Here is a 23,178-nt window from a genome sequence, read left to right as displayed (position 1 = left end):
AAAACAAAAGGAAGAGAAATAAGACAGAGAAGTGTGCCCGAGTGTACCCTCAAGCAAGAAAACGCTACCCAAGACAGTGGAGGACCATGGTACAGAGGCTATAGAGCTACCCAAGAATAGAAAACAATGGTTTGATTTGGGAGTGTCCTCCTAGAAGAGCTGCTTACCGAAGCTAAAGTGTCTCTTCTACCCTTACCAAGAGGAAAGTGGCCACTGAACAATTACAGTACAGTAGTTAACCCCTTGAGAGAAGAAAAAATGTTTGGTAATTTCAGTGTTGTCAGGACAGAGGAGAATATATAAAGAATAGGCCAGACTATTCAGTGTATGCGTAGGCAAAGGAAAATGAACCGTAACCAGAGAGAAGGATCCAATGTAGTACTGTCAGAGCAGTCAAAGTACCCCCATAGCTCTCTAGCGGTAGTATCTCAACCAATTGCTAGTTAAATTACTTAATGTTGTATTGGCCTATTGGAAACATCCCTGCACGTCGATCTGCCTGACTGGGGTTTGAGTTCCGCTCATGCTCGTTAGTTTCTTGTAGTGTCTACAACCTCACCATCCTGGTAAGCTAAGGGTGGGGGATTTGCGGGAACCTATAGGTCTACCTGCTGAGATTGCCTGGCCCTCACTGGTCTTCCCTTGGATAAAGAGGGGACTGGGATGCAGATCATGCATATATATAGTTAGCGTGTAGGACAGTGTCCTGCTCAAGGTCTATAAGACCTTGGTCCTTCTAACTAGGGCAATGGCAATGTCCCTTTCCTCTACCATTCATGAGTGACCTTTAAACCTTTAGTATCGTTGATTGTTGAGCATGTTAATAAAATGATAAGAGGAGTAAGGAGTTTTTACCTTTCCTGAGACACTAAGACGTTTCGTTTATTATTGCGTCTCTGTTCTGCCTCTCGGTAGTTGGGCCTCTTTTCCTAAGCCATTGTTCTCCATAGCACTCGTCCATTTCTGGTAGGTTGGAGTACCGTTGTTGGCATTTCCGTACGTTTGTTTTTATTTCTCTGCTAATTGTGGCACAGACACAGAAGCTCTTTAGAAATAAATTGGCATCATGACTAGAATCTAGATATATCCCAGGTAAGGACAAAGAAATCTTCAATTGTTATAACTCGTTAAATACCCTGTTTTGTGGAGTAGGGTTAAATCTTTGGAGGCTGACCATACAACAGATTTTATAGTAAACAATTAGCTTCATGCAATAAGTAGAGTTCTTAAGAGTGATGTTATTATAGAAGTTTTTGTATTATGTTTATAGAATAGATGTTTCAACCCAGAGCCTTTCTAAACATGATTAAGAAAATGCTGGCTGTCAAAGGGTCTAAATGGGGAAAGCATCCCCGGCCTAAAATTAACGGACAGGTAAAGAATAAACTATAAAAAAGAGTAAATAAAGGTAAAGCAAACCAAGATGAATAACAATGTTAAACGAATAAGTAACACATAAACTAAAACAGGGGACCAACTCAACAGAAAGCATTTGCATCAAGTTTGAAATAAATAAGAGACTTCTTTGCTACGGTAAGCAGCTCTTTTAGAGAAGGACACACTAAGATCATTGTTACCTTTCCTCACTGGGCTGTTTTTTCCTTGTTGGAGCCCTTGGGCTTATAGCATCCTTCTTTTCCAACTAGGGTTGTAGCTTAGCAAGTAATAATAATAATAATAATAATAATAATAATGATGATTAAGATCCCAAAGACCAACACTACATATTTATGATCAGTGAAGCTAGAACCAGGCCGGCAAGAAATACCTGAAGATGAGTCAGTAGGTAGACCTATGGGTTACCCAAACTCTACCGCAATCCTTACGCTCACAAGTACAATAACGTTGTTCAGAGGTGTAAAGACTACTCATGAGTGGCCGAGGCAAGGGACAGTGACATTTCCCTATCGAGCAGGACAATGCCCTAGAGACTGATCATATATATGATCAGCGACCAAGCCCTCTCTCCACCCATGCTTGGATCAAGGAGGGCCAGACAATGGCTGCTGATGACTCAGCAGATAGACCTATAGGTTCCAGCCCTCATCCTTAGCTCGCAAGGATGGTGAGGTTGCAGTGACCAAAGAAACTAACGAAACTATTGAAAATGATGGCACCACAAAGCTAAAATAACCCAATTTAATCTATAAGATTCTTCCTCAATTTGGCTACAGCCATAATCCAACTTCTAGAATAATGTTCAATATCTAGCCTTATGACAAAAAATAGACCACTAAGAATTAACTGCCTACATAGTATGACGCGATTTATGGTATAGCCTGGGAATATGTGAATGCCAAGCATGCTAAAAATTATGACAAATTTTATATAACATGATTGTGCAGTATGCTAGTTGAACAGTGGTGCTAGAGATTAATATCAATATTAGGGAAAAGGTATTTTATAGATGTTAAGCTTTAACACCTATGGGGGTGGTTTGGGCATGCTCTTCGCACTACCCAAGAGAGACTAGTTCACCAAACGTTCAGCTGCCCTCCACAAGCCATTAGAAGTGTTGGAAGACCCAGGTCTACATGCCTGAGGACTGTGAAGCGTGAAGTAGGAGAGGATGAATGGAGAAGTATTGAATTGAAAGCTCACGATAGAGACGACTGGCGAAGTCTAACCGAGGCTCTTTGCGTCAAGAGGCGTAAGAGGAGATGATGATGATGAGGAAGATAGTCCAATAGTTCAGGATAAGAGTTAACTTAGTTCAAGCAGAACAATGTCTAAAATAGGACAGGATGAATTAAGAAATTTTAAAAGTGCTGTAGATGATCCAGCAGCCTTTAGTGGGCATTGGGTATTAGGATCAAATGTAAATTTAGAGAAATTCTATATCCAGAATACTTTTCTCAATGATGAGCATCAATAACCAATAAAAATATTCTGTCAAACGACGTGTTGTAAAGAATTAATGAAAAACTGAAGACGTTTTAGAGAGTATTTGAAAGAGAGGTCACTCTATTTGCCCCTCACAGAAAAGTTCGCCCACCAAATCACTAGGGTTGTGGTGACCTACTGTAAACGTCCCTGCCTGGATATCTGCCGGACTGAGGTTGGAGTCCCGCTCAAGCTCTGTAGTTTCTTGTAGTGTCATCATGCTTGTGAGCTAAGGATGAGGGATTTGGGGGAGCCTATAGGTCTGCCTGCTGAATCATCAGCAGCCATTGCTTGGCCCTCCCTGGTCCTAGTTTGGGTAGAGAGGGACCTTGGGCATTGTCCTGTTTGCTAGGGCATTGTCACTCTCCCTTGCCTCTGCTATTCATGATCGGCTTTCAAACCATTGTACTCTGGATTGCTCTGCCAATGGGGAATAGTTGTAGCAGATGTTTGACAATTATAGGAATATGATCACTCACAAACTAAGCCATGAATATATATATATATATATATATATATATATATATATATATATATATATATATATATATATATATATATATATATATATGTCCCATGTCAACGGATGATGAGTCATGAGCCATAGGAACATGGTTTTTTTTTCACTTTATTGAAAAAAGGTTCGTGAATACAGTGTGTACGGCCTTTTACCTTCAGGTGAGTACCTTGTCTACTGATCGCTCAAATGGTACTGACTAGCCTTCGCAAGCAAGATGCAATCTAGCTCTATTAACATGCTGAATTGTTAGGTTTTGTTGAATTCTCCACTGTGATGGAAATATACTGTCAAACACATCACTTCATGATTCTGGGGTCATTACCCTTGACGTACAAAACACATGTTTTGCATACAAGGATTAGGATATATATATATATATATATATATATATATATATATATATATATATATATATATATATATATATATATATATATATATACGCAGAATAACCTTGGCACACGTGAATAGAGGCCTTGAAGGGTCTTAACTTAACGAAGAAGACCCATCATTTCCCTACGGAGTACATCCAATTTACACCCATCGAATTCATCTCTCAGAATGACGTAAGAGAAGGGCTCTCCTTGCCGAGCCTCCCCGATTGCCCCCACCCCTCTCCCCCCATCCCTCTCCCCCCTCCCCCTCCCCTCGCCCTTCCCCTCCCCCCTGCCCCTCCTGTACATAATTTCGCATCATTTTTGGGGGGATGAAGCCGGGGCCTTATCCAGCCCAGAGGTGATTACGATTCGATTCTCAGATGACTCAGAGGAGATAGAATGGCGCACGCAAGAAGAGGAAGAAGATGATGAAGAAGAGGACGGAGAGGAAGAAGCAGAAGAAGAAAAATAAGAAGAAAAGAAAGAAAAGAAGAAGAAGAAGAAGAAGAAGAAGAAGAAGAAGAAGAAGAAGAAGAAGAATGGGGAGTAGGTTTTCTATCTTAGGATGAATTTGACAACGATGAGAATTGGGGCATCCTTACGAGCACTAGACTTTAACAAAGCCTATCGGTTGCGTTTTAGCCTTTAATGAACTCCTACAAAAAATGTGATATTAGTTTTCCCTTTTTTTATATATATAAGGAAATGTATATTCCCATCTTAAGGTTTACGTTTTCGTGAATGATGGAAGATTAAACTATAACTTACGAGGTATCTCTTAACTTACAAGGGTTAGCTGATTTCTAATATTGATCATTTATCCTATTGTAGGCCTACATAGATGCTGATTACTTCCTCTTATTATGTATATTGTGTATGTATATAAACAAACACACACAGACACACACTTACACACACACACATATATATATATATATATATATATATATATATATATATATATATATATATATATATATATATATACATATGTACACACACACACACACACACATATATATATATATATATATATATATATATATATACATATTTATATATATATATATATATATATATATATATACAGTATATATATATATATATATATATATATATATATATATATATATATATATATGTTATTATTATTATTATTATTACTTGCTAAGCTACAACCATAGTTGGAAAAGCAGGATGCTGAAAGCCCAGGTGCTCCAATATGGAAAATAGCTCAGTAAGGAAAGGAAACAAAGATTAATGAATTATTCTGAGAAGAGCAACAGGATTAAAATGAATATCTCATATATAAACTAAATTTTTTTTAAGAAAACGAGAGGAAGAGAAATAAGATTTAATAGTGTGCCCAAGTGTGTGTGTGTGTGTATATATATATATATATATATATATATATATATATATATATATATATATATATATATATATATATATATATATATTTATAAGTCTCTATGTGAGTGATATATTTCTATCTGGTGATAGCATGCATGTACGTCTATCTAATTTTTATTATGTAAGAATTCCAGCATCAGAATACACCTACTTACTTTCTCGCTTATAGAATCTACGTCACCTACTCCTGAATTTTCCCACGGAAATTTGTATTTACCTGACAGGTATATAGAATCTCTAATTACATGACAGGTATATAGAATCTCTAATTACCTGACAGGTATATAGAGTCTCTAATTACATGACAGGTATATAGAATCTCTAATTACCTGACAGGTATATAGAGTCTCTAATTACATGACAGGTATATAGAATCTCTAATTACATGACAGGTATATAGAATCTCTAATTACCTGACAGGTATATAGAGTCTCTAATTACATGACAGGTATATAGAATCTCTAATTACATGACAGGTATATAGAATCTCTAATTACCTGACAGGTATATAGAGTCTCTAATTACATGACAGGTATATAGAGTCTCTAATTACATGACAGGTATATAGAGTCTAATTACATGACAGGTATATAGAATCTCTAATTATATGACAGGTATATAGAGTCTCTAATTACATGACAGGTATATAGAATCTCTAACACATGACAGGTATATAGAATCTCTAATTACATGACAGGTATATAGAATCTCTAATTACATGACAGGTATATAGAGTCTAATTACATGACAGGTATATAGAGTCTCTAATTGCATGATAGGTATATAGAATCTCTAATTACATGACAGGTATACGGAATCTCTAATTGCATGACAGGTATATAGAATCTCTAATTACATGACAGGTATATAGAATCTCTAATTACATGACAGGTTTATAGTCATATATAAACCAATTTAGACACTGATAGACTTAAGTAAAAAAGAAATTATTCAATATCCATTTAAATAACAGCTATCTGAAAACAATAGATATATGGAAGTGAGACGTTATAAAGTAAGGTATATGAATAGACCTTTCAGCTTGATAGTCGTATCATATGTAAAATGATAATCATGAAACTGTTTACTTTTTCTTTGCCTGTTAATGCATTGTGCAATATGCCAGAGGAAAATCACATTGACTAACTTTTCACATTTGCTACATTATGCTTGTGCTATCACATATTTTCCTCATTATTATTATTATTATTATTATTATTATTATTATTATTATTATTATTATTATTGTTCATGTTTGCTTCGAAAATATATTTCTGTTGCTATCGAAATTACATTTTTGCATAATGTTGATTTAAATAGGAACAATAGTTAATTTTTTTTCTCTCTCTCTCTCTCTCTCTCTCTCTCTCTCTCTCTCTCTCTCTCTCTCTCTCTCTCTCTCTCATACTTAGTTATTCAAAATCAAATTTTCTGTTGATAAATGTCAAAAGCCCGTCTTTATTCTCTCTCTCTCTCTCTCTCTCTCTCTCTCTCTCTCTCTCTCTCTCTCTCTCTCTCTCTCTCTCAAATGGTTTCTATTCGCAAATGAAATTTAATTAATCAAACATTAGTACAATCAGAAGAACACTAACAATAACAACACCCATAAGGCTTATAACAGTATCAATAATCACAAAAAAGATAATACTGATTATATTAACAATAGTGTTAATTGATATTATTATTGTTTGTTTCTTAAACGATTATTCTTGGTAGTGTGCAGGCTCCACAGAAAACAAATCGCGAATAGCTAACGGCATCATAAACAATCCCTCTTACCTTTTTTCCTGACCATAGAAAGGAAAACGGGTTCTTTTCAAACATAGAAACGCAAATAACGAGAAGCGAAGATCTGTGGGAGAGAGGATAAAAATGATCGTCTGTCAAATGCTCCTTTGTCAAATGCTCCTCTGCCAAATTCTAATCTGTTAAGGGCTGCTTTTCTGGCCCCATACAGCAGGGGAACCCTACTCTCTACAGGACCTCCAGTCATTTCATGATGTTTGTTCGAAAGCATTCAACTTGTCACACCGCATATGGCTTGTTTTTTGTTCAAGAATGCTTTGTAAATCAATAATGTAAATCTCTCTCTCTCTCTCTCTCTCTCTCTCTCTCTCTCTCTCTCTCTCTCTCTCTCTCTCATTAGAAAACAAATTTCATATCAGAAACAACATTTGATCTACTAAAAGAAGTCCTTTTGGAACAACGATTCCCTCTGATGGTCATTCTTGTAACTAATCCTACTGTCACCTTCTATGTGAATTCTAATCTTTCTTAGCGTTAATACTAACGGTAAACTGGAAATATACTGTTTAGGCCTTTTTATATGCATTTAATTAGGCCTGTGAATAAATGTCTATCACCTATTAATGATTTTTCGTACATGATTTTTGCTTCAGTCAGGAATTAATAGTGTTCTTTATCGACGAGTTGGGGATGGAATCGCGTTATTATTATGACATGTAAACATTCAGAACCGCATAAGTGCTTGGAACATCCTCATGACGTCACATTCCAATCCTCTGATTGGTTATAACTCCCTCATCGGTGATTGGTTGTTGCCTTTGCCTACTGTAGCTTCATAAACAAACAAAGAAACATCTAACATCGTAACCAAAACAGTCATTTATTCCTTCTAATAATTTACATAGTTCTTGAAATTTAACAAAATTTGAATTACAGTCATTCCCTATAGTTCCTTCACTATATAAGCTTCATAAAATGATAGCATTTATTTGAGTATCGAATATCAGCCACGAGTTACTCCATAACGCACTCAAACCAGCAAACAGAATTAATCAACCATTTAGACAAGATTTAAAGTTCATCCTACTCGGTATGACGTCACAAAGACGCATTTTTTCTTCGTAGAAATAATTATTTGGTAATTAAAATGTATCCTTCTGATAAATTGTGTTTTAAAACATCTTGCAAGGAACTTTCAATATATATTTAAAGAAAATATATTTCATATTCCCTTAAAAGGAAAAAATTTCAGGTCTATATCCCCCATAGCTGGAGCGTTTAAATACGATTTTATAGAAATTCTGGCAGGTTTCTCTTACAGCGACTCATAAGTCCCCAGAACTCTCTTTTGACGGGATAATGATTGGCGGTTCCTTTCAGTTACTACAGCTTCACATCATAGCCAGACCACAGGCAAGTATTCCTTTAAATATGACGTATTTATTTAACTTCAAGGAGATTCGATATTTATTTTGTACTAAATTAATAATCTTTTCAAGTTTATTCCAATAAAAATTATTTTTTTAAGTTATAGATCTATCTAAAATATGTGTAGGTATTTTACCCTCACTCAGTTGAATTCATTCGAAAATACAATTGCATGACGTCACATACAAGCACCAATCACAGCAGAGGACGAATCAGCCAATGATACAACAGATATTTCCCGCTAAACATGCATAAGACGAGACGGCTACTGTGGTGTATGGGTTGCTGTTGGTCAAGAATCGAGTTTGATCTTATTACTAAATAGTTTTTGTTCCATAAAAGTTGCCATTTCTAAGTCGTAATTTACCTGAAATATGTATACCGTTGGTATTAAACGTTACAACTACATATTTCCTTTTAATGACAATGATTTGGTTAATGATCTGTTCAATTATATTATACTTGAAATATAACAGATACCACGTAGTTCTTTCATTATTATTAAACTCGATACGATAATAGTGTATATCACATCTTACTCAATGCTCATTCAAACCAAGCAAAGAGATGAATTAATCAGTCATTTAGAAAAGTTGCAAAATTCATCCTACTCATTATGACGTCACAGAGACGTATTTTCTCAATGTAGATTTTGTTAATCATGAAATTATCTTGCTTTCAAAATGTGTCATAAAAACATCTTATATATGTTTCTATATATTCTGAAGAATGTCTCTCTAATTTGCTTAAAATAAAAAGATCAGCCCCATTTCCCAGAGCTAGTAGCTAGAGCGTTTAAATACGATTAGATGGAAATTTAGGTAGGTTTTTCGAACAGCAACTCATAAGGAGCCGGAACTCTCTCGTGGCTGTAAATTCCAGTCTTCTGATTGGCTATATCTTCCTCAGCTGTGATTGGCGGTCGCCTTCGCTTACTACAACCTATTCTTTAACAAACAAACACACACACATCTAACATCGTAGCCAGAATGAAGTCAAGTATTCCTTCGAATATGATGTATTTATTTAAGAATACAGTTCAAAAAGATCCATCATTTATTTATTACTTAATTACTAATAATTTTTAGTTTGTTTCCATGAAAATTTTATTTTTTCCATCATAATTTATCTGCAATAAGTATAGGTTTTCACTCCTACCCTGTTAATTTCATTCATAAAAATACGATTGCATGACGTCACGTACAACCACCAATCAGAGCTGAGAAAGAATCAACCAATGAGACGCCAGATATTTCCCACTAAAAATGTATAAGGTGAGAGAGTTCCTCTGACGTATGGGCTGTTGTTAGCGAGCGAGTTAAATTTACGGGAGGGATTTTGCTCAAACGCTCTCTACCTAAAAGGGTTTTGGTTCCTCTGGTTGGTTATATGAGCTGCTGATTACGGATGAGTTAAATTTAAGTGATGCATTTCATTCAAACGTTCTTGTTAAGTTTTAATTAATTTTATACATACAACGATGATATTTAAGTAGCTTGAGGAGACTATTTTCTTATATCTTTTCGATATCCTTTAAATGTTTATTAATTACAGACTTTCCCTTTTGTAATCACACTTATCTTTTCTCATAGGAGTGATAATCGCATATAAAATGATTTTCATGTAATTTTATTGTCATCAGAATGTCTATCATAAGCATTATCATTACCATTTTGAATATTTTTTGAAGTTTAGAATTTTAAGTTCATATTCATTGATTTTTACAACAAAAGTTAATTTGCTGAAAAATGCCAAAATTCACTCATAAATTTAGTCAATCATGTTTCTGGAATAAATTGCAAATCACATTAATGAATTTCATGCTAAGCAATAATCGTTTTCAAAGGAAGAACGGTGAATTCAGAATGAGCAAACTAAAAGTAAAATAAAGAATAAAAATAATGACACTGAGCTGGAATAATGGGAAGTTATAAAATTTATCATGTCCCATTCTCTGCTCTAAACACGACCTACTCTAATAACTAATTCAGTTCTCGAATGTTAATTACACATGGATGGCAATAAGCATATTGAAATTTATTCAGGACTCAGTTTTTTTTTTTCTAGTAATTCTTAAGATCCTTATGCTTTTCAATTTAAGGTCCTCATACTTTTCAACTTAAGGTCCTTATACTTTTCAAACTTGTCGACAGATGGCGGGGTAAATGTCTGGTGACGTAAATGGTGAGCTCAACAGTCTGCCTGAAGAGTCCTTGTCTGTCAGCCAATCACGAGTCTTGTTTTCGGTTCTCTTCGTAAAAAAATTATATGTTCGTCCATGATTGGTTGAAAGCTGCTAAATATATGATAGAAAACTGTGCCCAAAACCGATCTTAAGGATCCAAATGAGACGTCACAGTTTCGTTGTTAAATGGTATTGTGTTAAGTGCTGCAAGAACATTTCTCTACTGTTTTTGTAGGTATTTTGGGTTTTTAATTTAGTTATGGATAGTTATAAAGGTGCATATTGTAAGACATATATTACCAATTGTGATCCTGTTTTTACTTTAAATAAATACAGCTACTAACTAAGTAAGGCTGATGGCTTGCAGAATCGATAAGGTCTTATTAGTACTATACTTAGGAACCATTAATTTTCGTGTAGTGCATAATAACTGTCACAAATTACAAACCTATTCGCTTGGGAATCTGTTTAGATATGGAAGTTCTGCGTTATCCGAGATTAGCTTATTTTTAATCTATAACTTTGGCGTAACTGGTTAATTGGAACTATTTTTTTTTCCAAACAAAGAAATAAGTGGGTTATATCCATAATTGTGGAAGTTTCACTAAATCCTATAGATTGAAATTCAGGAATTAACGATACTTCCAATCTTGCTTGACAGATTTTTAAAACTTGTGAAATAAGTTTACTGTTCTATTGATTATCGCTATCACGTTCTGAAGTCTTAATGTGAATGAAGAAACTCCCTCCACCCTGTTATAAAGCAAGGGCGAGCCAAATCAGGCCAGGGCAAACCCTTAACAATTTCTTAACTAAAACAGCCAGCTGTGACATAGAAATGGGATCTAAATGTTATATATGCGCCCTATTGGCTTTTTTCAAAATAATTCACTGAATTTATATTCATAATGATGGATAGATGCAACTTTGATAAAAAAAAAAAAAAATGGATACAAAACCTTATGACTAATAGCAAGGATTTGCGGTACCCTTTTTTCGTGTTAAATTGGAAACTATAACTGTGTAACTTCAAATTAAACTACGGAATTTGGCAAGATTCCAATACAACGTATTAAGCAAAGCGAACTGTTCTTAAAGCTCAATGTTTCAGGGGACAGGTGAATTGTCTAAAACTTCATTTGAAAGGAAAACTGGTTTTAATTTATTCAGCCGTAGTTTGAGATTGTCTATTGCTGTTAGTCTCGTCGAACCAGTCTGTTTTTGCTACAGTGCTTAATGATGGAGTTTGTAAATTTGGGTTCTAAGTTTAAATGGGTTGAATTTTCTATAGCTGGTAAGTAGGCCTAACTGTAGGCTAAAACAGTTTTTTCGACAGTTCAGATTTAAGTTAAACTTTTATTCATAGGCCTGGTCTTATTTGTTTGAGGTTAATTTAAAATTAAATCTCCCCGAGAGGAAAAATTTCCCTCTTAAGCAATGTATGTACCTTTTGTAATATGGTCTTAGCCACCTTATCTTTAAAAGTTGAGGCCACACTAATAGCAGCAGCAGCAGCAATATGGTGTTATTGTTTAAAATAAAAATGAACAGAGCATTAGACTGCGGGATTTTAGTATGTAAATTATTAGGTGTCTTGTTAAAACTAGGAAATCCAGACCGAGAATGAAGCTAAAAGATCTGGTTGAGCAAAGAATCTTATGTTACGTAGGTTTAATTATAGAATACAATATTTGCTAGGATATTGTCACTTGCATTATTGAATAGATCTTTTCAAATTAATTATTTTTAATCCCATATACTACTAGCGGAAACCTCTATTAACGAAGTTACAGGTTTTAGTAAAGTTCCTTGTTTGAACAGAATATGGGCCCAATATTTTACATTCTAAACCTCTTCGTTATTTATATTAATTATTGGAATATGCAATGCAATTGCAGCTTTTTTTTATGTTGATAATGAAATGGTTGGGTAAGTAAGGTGATTTTAGATAATGGGAAATTGGAAGGAAAGCCTTGTTTGAACAGAGGTTGGAGTGGGAAGCTAAAACTCACTCCTTTGAATGTGTATTCACTTTTTTTTTTCCTTTTTCCTTTTATCATGGATAATTAATGCCGAAATCTAGATTACAGGCGAATATTTTCCACAATCCAGAAAAGAGGATCAATGAAACGTTTAATTGCGAGTAAAGTGAGCTATGACGAGTAAAAATCATTAATCTCCAGTGTTTTGTTAGCGTTTCATTACCATTACAGAACTCGGTTTTTGGTTACAGCACCTTCATTACGATGATTTTTTTTTTATAACAGACAATTAGACTTGTAGGTGGTAGGCTACTCTTATATTGTAAGGTGTTTTGAATGCAATAGATGACGGTACCTAGGACAAAGCCATAGCTTTCAGTTGAGATAGTTGACCCACCATCACTAAAATCATTATGAAAACCATTCAAGCACCACAAAATACATAGTCATACTGTATTTTCTACCAAGTTTATTACACTGTTCTATAATTTTACTGTTACTTTGGTGGTTAATAGGATTTGCAAAGCAAAATTGAAGAACATTTGAAATTAAATTCATTACATTAGTCATTCAACTGTTCATTTTGAGAGCTTATTACATCTTTCATTGAGGGTATAAGAATTCATTCTTAGTTTTAGGAAAGGTTTCATCCACACAAGACATGGATAGTTGCATATTTACCTTCATGGGATCCTCAGCTTCAGTTTAACATTGATGGAAATATTTGTACTAGTAGGCTATTAAGGTATGTTATTAGTTGGGTTACTTATATTTGTGCTAAGAAATGTTAAAATCCAGATTTTGAAGTTTTGCTGGATTAGTGAAATAGGGCCTTAATTTTTGACCTTGTAGCAAAGTACCGGTAGCAGACTCCTTAGCTGGGGGTTTGTCTTTGGAGCATTCTTTTGATATCTTGTTGCTATCTTTTTAGACTAGTGTTATCTTTCTCTCATCGCATTCCAGCCTCTTGTCTTGTTGCAATTGCTGGGTATGAAAATTAACTCGAACATCCCAGCTTTCATTGGGCTTTATGGCCCAAATTTATAAATAGTCCAAGTAATTAAGGTAATTTTTTCCCACGGTAGACCTGCTATATGGTAGTTTAATTTATTGCTAAAATTTGAATCTAAACCAGATAGTTTATTTCCAAATAGCTTGCATACATTGAAGCAGCAGAGTAGTTACTCTTTTGAGGGCCTAGTGTGTACTCTGAACCAATTTACTGATAGTCTTAACTGTGGCTATTGGATGTTTGGTAAATTTTGCCCTCTTCATTTTGGGAGTAATGAGTGACCAGTTCTAACTTGAAATCTTTGTACTTTGCGAGAAAAAGCTCCATTATTTTGTAAGTAATGTAAAGTAACTTTTTTAATATTGATCTATTTTTTTACTTATACTGTATATATATTGAATGTTATTGAATGCTAAATCAAAATTTTTTAATGCTTAATTAAAAAGCTGCCATTGTATTTGTTACGCGTAATACAAACCACCCTTTAAGTAGTTGATTCTAGTTTGTTTGGGCTAAAAGCACAAACATGATTTTGTGAAGTGCCCCCTTAAAGGAATTTTAAATTTTTCGTTCAGTACATGCATAATTCAGTATTAGCTGAACGCCAGGATTTGCAATGCTTGCTTACCAGAATGCATGAAATATCACAAGGTTGGGCTCAAGGTAAACAGAAGAGATGATGGTTAGGAGAAAGGATTTTGGTAGATACATTTAAAATACTTAGGAACCATTTCTAATACTGTACAGGGTATTTAGAATTTAATTTTTATGAAAAATAGAAAATAGAAAATCAGACAATAGCTATGTTAAGTAAAATTTGGAAATCAAATTGCCTGAAATTACATGTAAAAATCAACTGCAGGTATATTGTATGTTTAGTGAGATCGGTGTTATTGTATGGACATGTCATAGTATGACAAACAATCTCCAACAGATTTAGAAGATTTGAGGGCAAAGCCCTTAAAAGAATATTGGGTGTTATTTGGCAGGACAGGATTAGAAATGAACTGATTACCAGAGTACATTACCATATGTGGATGAGATAATGCTGAGAGGTAGATGGAGATGGGTTTGGGCATGGTCTTCGCACTCCTCAAGAGATTACTGTAGTTCATTAAATGTTTAGTTAGGCTCCAAGGCACTGGAATGATTTGAGACCCAGGCCTATATGGCTCAGAACCATAAATCATGTCAGAAATGATGAATGAAGAATTATTGGATTAAAACTTCAAGATACAGGCAAAATCTAATAGAGGCTCTTTGTGTTAATAGGCGTATGTAGATTGGTGATGAAATGCTGGCAATTAATTATGAAAGTCAAGGCACCCGTACGTGCGAGGATGGACTTTTCCATTTGGTTGTTGAACCGGATGTATAGATCACTCTGTGCTTCTTGCTAGGGGCATGATTGTTAACAATCATCCCAGCATGCCGAGTGTAGGTTGCGGCTGCCTAGGCAGTATCAGGCATATGTTTTGAGGAGGAGAGCTTTGCTGCTTCTGCTCATTGGGTGTGTCTGCTACTGCCACACTTGTGCTTAAATCCCTTGCTCGATTGCCAGGGAGTATGCGTCGGGAGCAAGGAGTCTTTAGAGCTACGTTGTTTGTCTTTCAAGTTCTGGTCGTAGTTCCCCCAATTTTCATCTTACCCAATCAGAGGATGGATGCTCTTCTGTTTCTGTATACTGCTAATGAGTGTGATCTAAGAAAGGTTTGGGCCTTCGTAGGTTTTTTAGTCAGGCTCCCCAGTGCCAGTGTTTTCTTTGTGAGGCAAGTGGTGAAAGGCGTGGTCAGCAGGTCTTCAGTGTCTGTGACTCCTGTGGTGTCTGCAGTTGTTCCCCCTCCCTGACTGTAGGGTGGGCCCAGGGATGAAAGGACTTGTTGCCCTGGTGGTAGGGGGGGCCAGTTTGGGGTTGTTCCCCGTGCATCTCCCCTGACTGTCACCTCTTTGCCCTTTTGTCTATTATCCCTATGGAATTACCCTGCCACTTATACCTGGGAGTCTGGAGCTTTTTCTCCCCTGTGAGTGTGCCCCTGTGTTATTCCTGTTTGACTTTACTTTGTACACAATTCTTGTAAGTAGTAGAGGAAGAAGTTGAAGTCCCCATTAGGAGGGCAGACACAGGGCCATGGCAGTGTCATGGCTCTGCTTTGGCACCCCCTGGTCCAGGGCCTGGGTCCCCAGCTACCTGGTGACCAGGTTGACTGATTTTCCATCTTTCAGCAACCCCTGTGCTGATGCACTGAGCCAGAGTTGAGACTCCATATCATGGCCCAGAACTTCTTCCTTCCCCCTCCCAAGGTGTGGCTTGGGTTCTTGGGACTGATGTTGGCTCAGTGTTTCAGCAACCCACCATCCCCATGGCCAATGTATGGGGTTGATCAAAGCACTCTGGCCACTGCTCATCAGGATTGTGGCTCTAGTCTCCCAGGTAGCTGGGTGGGACTGAGGTACTGCTCAGTGTTATGACCCCCTAGAACCAGTGCACAGGACTAAGGCTATGACCCTGTCACTTAACCTCTAGGGCTGCCCTCTGGTGTCTTGGATTGAGTTTCCAGTTATTACAGTAGACAGGTGGGCCAGGGTTTACGGCACCATGCACTTTTTGCCCCGTGATTGGAGCTTCAGTATTCTACATCTAACTGCCCCTCCCTCAACCCGCAATACTTTGGTAGTGCGCTGAGAGGATGGCACTATTTGAGGCTATCATTATGAATTTGTGTGAAGTGGAAGACAGTTGGTGGTGGAGGGATAATCTTCCAGTGCTTGATGGACAGTACCTCCATCCCGTCTGACTGTCCATCTCTTCCCTCTGTCCCATCCAGCAGAGGGGAGAGTTAAGTGCAGTACTGTACTCCTCCAGTCTGTGCCAGTGATCATATCTGGGCCGTATTCAGTCCCAAATTATGTTGTCGATAATGTCCTTGGGCCCAAACAATCATATTCTTTGGAAAATCAGCAGAGGCATAGAGCAGAGCCTTGGGTATTGGGAGTTCTTCAGGACTGTGACTTGCTACCACCTTCAGCTATTTGGCTCCCCCATTTCTCATTTTCCAATATACAGTAGTACCTATCCATTCTTCCAACGTTGCTTCAAGTCATGGCTTTGCAAACTGAGGTAGGAGGGTTGTTAGAGAGGAGCACACTGGAAGTCATCAGATGAATCTCCGGGGTTGTAAAGTAGGGGGCTGAAGGCTGGTCATAGACCTTGCCACGGAACAAGTTTTTGGGTGAAACTAAATTCAGGATGATCTCTGCCAAGTATCATCAGATAGGAAGACCACATGGTGTCAGTGGATCTGAAGGACACACTTTTAAGTATCCATGCATCAGTCCATTAGAAAGCGCCTCCCTTCTTCCTCTGTTACTGTTAGAATGTACCAGTTTAGGACTGCTCTGGACTGTGTACTCCTTTTCAGGTATTCATTCAGAAGTTCACCTTGGTATTAGCTTGGGCCCACTAGCAAGGGATATATGGATATGGATGTATCTCAGGTGGCTGATCCTGGCAGGCTCCATAGGGTAGATGCTACAGGATAGTTACTTTTCTCTTTTCCCATTGTCTGGGAGTGTGACAATAGAGGTTGAATTACTTGGGCATGCTGATAAACATTACAGCAGCGAGTGTCTATCAGTTAGACAATCACATCGGCAAGCCCAAGGAGGTAGCATGTCTTCAGTTACACAACTGTTAGCTCTGCATTGGCAGAATCTTGCCTGTTGCCTTTCCTCACTAGAGAAGCTCGTTCAAGTGGACGTCTTTACCAGAGATCTCTTCACTACTGTTTGAAGAATTACTAGTCACTCCAGGGATCTCCCGTCCCTCCCCATGCCAGCTGAACGGGAAGTTTGGGTTGATCTTAATCTGTTGGTTGAACTATGAACCCTCACACGAGTCTCGATCTTTTCTCTGGACATGCACTTATGCTCAGATGCATCGAAAGAGGGGAGGGGTGTATGTCTAACAGATTTTGTCTTCTCGGATGTGGTTAGAAGTATTATCTACTCTTCATTGTCCTGAGGCTAGCAGCCTCTCTAGCATTGAAAGAATGTTTAGGATGCATATGGTGGCTTGTTGCTATGATATTACTATACAGTAGTGGCTTACGCTAAACTCCAAGCTGAAGAAGTCGATGCATTTTGGGATCGCATTCCGTGCTGTAGAGTTGTCAACCAAATACAGTCTGGGTAATAGTACTTGACTAGGAGACGCTTGGTTGGAAGGCAGTTGTAGGGTCAGTGATCCCTTCATCCAGTTTAATGTAAAAGCTGCTGGTTTGTGGTGTTCTCGGGATTGACTTGTTCGCAACATGGCTGAACATTAAGCTCTTTACTAGTCCAGTCCAATCCCATGGACCATGTTCGAAGTCTCCAATACCCATGAGATCCCATGGACGGTTGCCCCCCAGTCTCAGTTCTACCCTGTTCTATCTGCTAATCTACCATGTAGAATCACACGGAGTTTGATTGATCCTGGTGGCAATCAGATGACCATGCTGAATGGTATCCCATTCTCTCTTGAGATCCCGAGAGAATTCCCTTGGACCTCACTCTTCCAAGGAAAACGGGCCATTCTCTATTAATATCAAAGAAGGGATTCTAAACTAGTCAGATTATCTCTAGAAGAGATCATAGGTTTCCTCATCTTTCTTGTCAAGAAAAGCTTCTGTCACTGCTGTCTGCTGTCAAGGCTACTGCTCAGACTTGAGCATGATCTCCTGGCTTACGGGGATAGACCTCTCCTCATAAGAGTTGCCTATGTGCGTGAGCAGCTTCGAACAATCTTAATGACCTTGGTATCTCTGGTACCAGAGTGGAATATGCCCCTTGTTCTCAAGGCTTTCACTCTTACTCATCCAAGCCTTTGGGAAGGCCTCGGTCAAGGTTCTGACTTGCTAGACACTGCTGCCTTAATTTCAGCGAAGTGTTGAGGAGAGTTACTTAATCTCATGGCCTTAATCTTCCATGCTGAGGTGTGGGTGGAGCTCCTTAGTTTAGTCCTAGGGCACAAGGCCAAACTCTGCACCTGCTGGGACATGACTTCAGATTGTGCCCTTCTCCATCCCCCCTCTACGTGAAGTCTAGTGGCATGGAGAACAGGATGCTTTTGTCCCGTGAGGCCTCTATGGTGCTATATAAAGATGACCTGACACCTCTGACTCGAGTGTCTGTGACCCTTACTTAGCATAGGCAAAACTAAGGAAGATGTCAGAATACTCTTTTCAGACTGTGTAGATCCATAATATGTATGCCTTCATTGATGGGTGGATAGTTACCAGGCAGGATTAAAACTCATGAAGTCAGCGGCTAGGCCCTACTCTTGCTTTCAAGAGGAATCTTGCAGTCTACCAAGCTTTGAAGGTTTGGCGTTTGCACTAGACCACCGTGAATTTAATCTACAGGAGAATTTGCAAGCTCCTTGATACCTTTGCACATGGTCTGTGGTGGCTTATAGTGTAGCCAGTCCAGCATCCATGTGGGATACGTATCTTGTTGATGGTAATGGAAAGATGTTAGTGTAGAATGAGGGTGCCTCTCTCAGGGATGAAGCAGTCTCAGCATTAATTGGATCTGACTTGATTCTTGTAAATTCTACTACTGAGCACAGATCTTTAGAACCTAGAGTTTTCACCCATCCTCCTTAGAGGGGCAGAATGGAATATATACCAACTCTAATCATCGTAAGTCAGGTGTGTTATTCCAGGCTGCATCTCTGATGGTTAACCATACTGTACTGATCTTCTTTGGCCGTATCGGCTTATTCATCCCAATGATAGATGGATAGATTGCTGGAGTCCTCTTCTTAGCTCCTGTACGAGACCAGGTAGATTAACATTTCCAGCAAAAAAGAACCTACCTGTCACTTTTTTGAGAGATTTAACGGCCATCCAGGTCGGCTGAAAACATTCCTGACGTTTGATTTTTTGGATAATCACATGGTGGTCTTAGTTAATGAATTCTCTTAATGTAGGGTAAGTCTTAAAGCTTGCGATAGGTGGGATTTTCCATTTTCTAAAATGCTATCCTGAAATTAAGTTTCAAGTTGGTTTTAGTCTTGAAATAGTTACAATGTGGATAATAATAAAAAATTAATTACCTTGGAATTAGTGTGTTCACTTTTCCAATGCAAAAGACTTGATTGTTGCAAAGCCTTTGCTGTGGGGAAAAATTGCCTATCCTAAACTTTACTGCAAAGGTTAGTTTTAAATTGTAAAAGATCCAAATACTATGATGGGCAAGTTACTTAGCAGCTACTTCCTTTCTCTTAAAATTTCTAACTTCCTCCCCAAAGGAGGGGGAGGATAGTGGAATATATATCCACCCATTGATAAAATATTTCATTCCAAACTTTTACCCCTCTTGAATGGTTTCTTCATTTGATGAAAGTACATGTCTCCATGTACAGGCCATCCCCTATCAGTCTACTCATCCCAATGAATGACCTGGGGTTTCTGGAGTTACTGCTTTGTTACCATAAGGGACCAAAGATTTGGATACCTCCACGAAGAAAGTGAGCTATATAATTTGGTTGTAAGGTTACTTCCAACCCACCAAGCACTCGTTAAAGGATGTTGGTTTGTATGTCTCATAGGAACAAAGCAATTCTTTAATATTTTTAAACTTTCCCCCCTCAACCACTCCTGTGGGCAGAAAAATCCAAAGTTGAAGCTTTCAGACTGGAGAGGGGTGACTTCTCGCCTGCATCCTCCACCAATAGCTTAATGAATTTTTTAACCATAAATATTACTCCAGCTTACGCTGAAACAATCTCCCTATCAAAGGACTAGGATTTGTATAGGTAGGAAAATAGAATTGTTGCAATTTAATATTTTACATGTAGACTAAGCCTTTTGTAAATATTTTGAAAAGATCTTTATCATTGTATTTTACATTGTCCTGAAAATTAACTCCAAATAGTTTAGCTCAGATGCACAATTCCTAATGATGCAACGGTAAATTCTGTTTGCTTTAACCACTTTTTTTCTGGAATTTAAATTTTTATTAAAGCAAATCTACCTTAATATGGTATCATTGGTTACAATTTGAATTGGTTCATTGCTCTTTAAGTTTAGAAAAATTCTTAAATTTCTACTTGGAATGCTCTATATGTAGACTTAAAAAATGTATGTACAGTATCCAAAATTTGAAAGCACAAGGCCATTTGTGATTTGAGGAAGTTTTTCTTTATTTCTACAGGTGTGGTTTTGTGAAGGGTTGTCATTTCAACATCATGCTTTAAGTGCAGATGATGCTTCTTCAGGGGGATTTACAGCATGGAGGGTTCAGGGAAGAAAGGTGTAGAATTATAAGTTGTGACAGTTGCCAATTGTACGTAAGTGCCTTTTTAAATTTATTTCAGATTGTTCCTACATGAACTGCAAACCATCATAATTAAATAGGCAGATTGTTTTAGCTAGAGCTGGAGACAATAGTTAGAATTGAGTGGTTAACCACTGGTGGTGTGGTGGACGAGAAGCTCCACTCCCTCCATCAGTCTGAAAGTCTTATTAATTGTTTTGGCCACTGACTAATATTTATGCAGTGTCAGCTCCTGAAATCACCTATTTTATTTTTCTTTGTATGAAGTGAATCCTGGTTAAGTGGAAAGTTAGTTGAGCAGATTTGTACTTGGTAGAAAGGGTAGACATTGCAACCTGTTTGAGTAAACCAGCTATAGATACTCCCTCTGTGATTCTGGTAAGGGTAATGATTATTTGCAATAATCTTCATACAGAGATTTTGTATAGAGGCTGTGTGGTGGCAGGCATATTCCCTGAGGGGGTAGAAGTGAAGTAAACCTTTGCTGGTGTCTATTGGCAATGCCCAAGAAGACTTATCTTTTGCTGCTTTGGTCTCCTCGGTGGATCTGTTGCTACTGCCCATGCATATGCCCCTGACTCGGTCCCTGGTAGTATGCACCAGGAGTATGGTCAAAATTAGAAATGTTTGAACATAAACACCCTGGAAAGGCACGCAACCTTTCTTGCTCTGCACATATTCAAAGGAATTTTGAAGAGGCATTCATTGGTGTTAATGGGTGACAATGCAGTAATTGCCAAGGCAACAAGGATGCATGCACTGTCTCAAGCCTTCTGCAAGCTTAATGAAGCAGATTTACATCTGGGTGGAAGTCCACTCCATAGAATTGTCATTCAGGTCATTACCACATTACATATCTTTAGCTTGCAGTAACCATGCCAGGTGATCTGTAGCCTGATTAAAATTGAATTAAGTGAACTATAAGCACACTGTTGACAGGGTCAGTGGTCTCTGTATTCCTGCATGGTGAAGAAGCTTGTTGCTATGGCACTACCTAAGACTAGAGAACAATGGTTTGATTTTGGAGTGTCCATTCCGGCTCCAGTGAAGACATGTTCCCTATTTTAAAGAACAATGGTTTGTACAGCTAGGAAAATACTTTAAATTTAGTGTTGAGTACTATAAATTTAGCTTATAAGACTGAACTTAAGTAGTTGTATTATGTAAAAAGTGTTGTGGACTAAAGTTGGAGTCTGGGAAAAACCTTGTTAATTTTTCAAATGGTGACTAGAAAAATGTTTGGCTTTTATTTATGTGTAATCTTTGTCTACAATAAGCTAGTTTAGACTAACATTAGTATTGTCCTAGGTAGACTTGGTTTAGTGTAGTTTATACTATAGGTTTTTCTTTCTTTTTTAGATTCATCGACTTATTTTCCTGCTGAGTTATTTACTTTGATACAGAACAGATTGTATAGATATGTTCAAATTAGATCTGAATGGGCCAAGATGAAAAAAATTAACTGACACTTTCTTTCAGATACCAAACCTGCAGCAAGAGGAATTTCAAAGTTTTGAATAGCTCACTACTGCTGCTGCTGCTGCTATAGTGGGGCACATGGGATCAACATAGCACTAATGTAAAGTTTTAATCTACTGAATGGTTATTCAGGTAATGGGAGTGAACTAATCAAATGGTAAATGAAGATGGCGCCTAGACTTCGCTGTTATATGAAGTAAGAATTTTGTATTTTAAAACTGGCTTTGGGATAGTTTATTAAAATTATAGAACTTGTAATTATGGCTTATTTTTCTTTGACCTTTTATGTATGGAAATGCTGCATAGTGGGTTAAAAGTTGTGGTGGAAGTTATGAAATTGCTATTGAAATAAAGTAACCTTGATATATTTGAAATAGTATTTATAGTATTGATCTACCAATGAAATTAGGTAGGATACCATTATTTTCTTTCTAATTAAAAGTATTTTTTAGATGGTAATTAGCAATCAAAGAAAATTTAGACTAATCTTGTTTACTAAACTTTAGGGTGCCACTTTTTTCTCCAAAATTGTTCTAGAAATAACAAATAACCACCCTCCATTTGAAGAGAATTCACTGGTTTGCACATGTAATACTGCGTATGGATGGAAGAATTAGAGATGTATCTATAGAATACTTAAAAAGAAAAATGTTCTCTTAGGTAGAGGTGTCATAAGTTGGCCAAAAGATCCCCATATTGCAAATTTTTATGTTATGCAAAAAGTTGAATTCATCACTAGCATGATTTATAAAATCTCAATCATGGAAATCTATTATGAAAATGTTTCTAGTTAAGGCCATTTAATGGTACAGTATAGCCATGTATACAAAGCT

General features: G+C 37.2%; 2 long non-coding RNA genes across 3 annotated transcripts in view; one reads left to right on the top strand and one right to left on the bottom strand.

Annotated features, from left to right (window-relative positions):
• LOC137656649 (uncharacterized) overlaps positions 1-23,178 on the bottom strand; it is a 228,383-nt gene that overhangs the window by 178,191 nt on the left and 27,014 nt on the right. The window lies entirely within an intron of this gene.
• LOC137656650 (uncharacterized) overlaps positions 22,379-23,178 on the top strand; it is a 116,118-nt gene continuing 115,318 nt past the window's right edge. Inside the window, exon 1 of the long non-coding RNA XR_011046997.1 lies at positions 22,379-22,541. This is a non-coding gene — a long non-coding RNA (uncharacterized lncRNA). The remainder of the gene's footprint in view (positions 22,542-23,178) is intronic.

Source organism: Palaemon carinicauda, chromosome 17 (assembly GCF_036898095.1).
Source record: "Palaemon carinicauda isolate YSFRI2023 chromosome 17, ASM3689809v2, whole genome shotgun sequence".
Lineage (NCBI taxonomy): Eukaryota > Metazoa > Arthropoda > Malacostraca > Decapoda > Palaemonidae > Palaemon > Palaemon carinicauda.
The sequence above is the reverse complement of the archived record's forward strand: the minus strand, read 5'-3'. Positions and strand labels throughout refer to the sequence as shown.